Genomic DNA, 1,940 nt, shown 5'->3' with positions numbered 1-1,940 from the left:
TTTCATCTTCAAACCAAACTTCACCCAAATCAAATTTTTCAAAACAAATTTGGGAATTTATGGCTAAACGCTAACTAAATATCTTATTAATGTTTGTGTTACATTGATGTGTTAGTGTTACTGAAGATGCCTTGAACGAGCATAATCAATGTGTTCTAATTTCCAGTCTTGTATTGACCATATAAAGGATCATGAATTAATTCGCTACTGCCTGAGAGAAACTCGAAACTTAATGTGCAAACCTCAACAAAAAAAGTACGAATCTCCAAATACGAAAACTAGCTAGGTTATCTGCACGAAACCGATAAAACAAGTTTAATACAGAAATATATGAACCCTTGAAATATATATCTAAAGTGTAGAAGCGACTAGCAAATGTGTTAATTAGTTCAAAGGGTCTAAGAAACTCGATTTAGGTCAGTAGCCATTTTGAAATTCTATAGAGTTCATTTGCAAAAATGGCTTTTCGGTTGTTGACTGCAGATATACTCCGTTAATTACATTTACCGAGTCAAACTTAGAAAAAGAGAATATTAAAAAGACAACGAAGCACTTTTTGCACTAATTTTCCTGTCTCACCAACCAACTTCAAGAAAATTTTGACTCATTTTCGGCTCTCTCATTTCCTAATTAGTCACAATTTGTATTTGCCTTCCTATATATAGCCCATTTGGCTCTCTCATCAACACCATCAATTCCATTTCTCTTCTCTGATTTGGCAATCAAAACAGCGTCAGCAAAATAATTATTCTTGAAAAAATGGCTTTGGCAAATGCAGAAGCATTTTTGTTACTTGTAGTGTTCTATTTCATGTTTGGCATTTGTTTGGCCAACTTTAACTACACTTGGGGCCCGGGAAGCTGGAATAATACAAATTGCCCCTCTGGTAATAATCACCCAAATGCTACTCAAACCTCAAATAAATTCATCGTTGGTGGTTCCGAAAATTGGCATTATGGCTTCGACTACATGGATTGGGCTAGCAAGAGTGGCCCTTTCTTTGTCAATGACACATTAGGTACATTCTTTAATTTAAAACTAAAATGTCTATTTTCACATTTTTAACACATTATTTAGGTGACACGATAGAGGCAAAATTATTTTAGATTGTCAGTATATATAAACAGAACTCGCATTTATATAGGTATGCACATGATTTTTGTTCTAAATTAACGTCATCTATAACAAAGTAATAGTGATCATACTCATCGCTCAATTTAAAATTCTGAATTTGTCTCTACCTTGCAATATGCAGTTTTCAAGTATGATCCACCAAACCCAAATGGTGGATTTCCACACAGTGTATACTTATTACCAAACTACTGGAGCTTCGTCAAGTGCGATTTCAGAAGGGCTAAGAGGATAGCAAATCCGAACCAGGGTGCAGGTGAAGGATTCGAGTTCGTGCTGAAGAAAATGCAGCCTTATTATTTTGCCTGTGGAGAGCATGAGGGAATTCATTGCAACAATGGGACAATGAAGTTTGTTGCGATGCCCCTCAAACGTTGGCCTTACTAAGTTGACGATGACATCTTTCAGGCTCTTGCAATTGAAACTTGTAGGAGAATGCCGAACAAATACTGAAATACAGTAGTTTCATTTGGAACGAAATAACGAGTATTACACTTAGTAGATTTTGGAATTTTATTTTTAGTTTCATTGTGATTGAGTTATGATTAAAGAGGCGCTATGATGAGATACATGTGTAGCGATAATATGTTTGACAAGGTGTTCCATATGTTTGAGCTTGGAATTTGAGTGACTGACTTTTTAAAAAAGATACTGATAACGTTAATACTACTTCCCACAATTAAATCACAGATATTGCTTCTTTTTTCTAGGATTGGTAATGTTGGCCGAAGCGTTTGATAGAGTTATTATTGTTACATATATGCAGTGGAAGATCTAGATTTCACATGAATTCCGAAGTTTTTATTCAA

At 34.9% G+C, this 1,940-nt stretch overlaps 1 long non-coding RNA gene across 1 annotated transcript; it reads left to right on the top strand.

Annotated features, from left to right (window-relative positions):
- Positions 1–686: 686 nt before the first annotated feature.
- LOC107813478 (uncharacterized) lies at positions 687–1,734 on the top strand. The gene is made up of 2 exons (XR_012711415.1): positions 687–1,018; positions 1,256–1,734. It is a non-coding gene; the product is annotated as an uncharacterized LOC107813478 (long non-coding RNA).
- Positions 1,735–1,940: the final 206 nt, after the last annotated feature.

This window comes from Nicotiana tabacum, chromosome 7 (genome assembly GCF_000715075.1).
Source record: "Nicotiana tabacum cultivar K326 chromosome 7, ASM71507v2, whole genome shotgun sequence".
Taxonomy (NCBI): domain Eukaryota; kingdom Viridiplantae; phylum Streptophyta; class Magnoliopsida; order Solanales; family Solanaceae; genus Nicotiana; species Nicotiana tabacum.
This window is presented reverse-complemented; position numbering and strand designations above follow the sequence as displayed.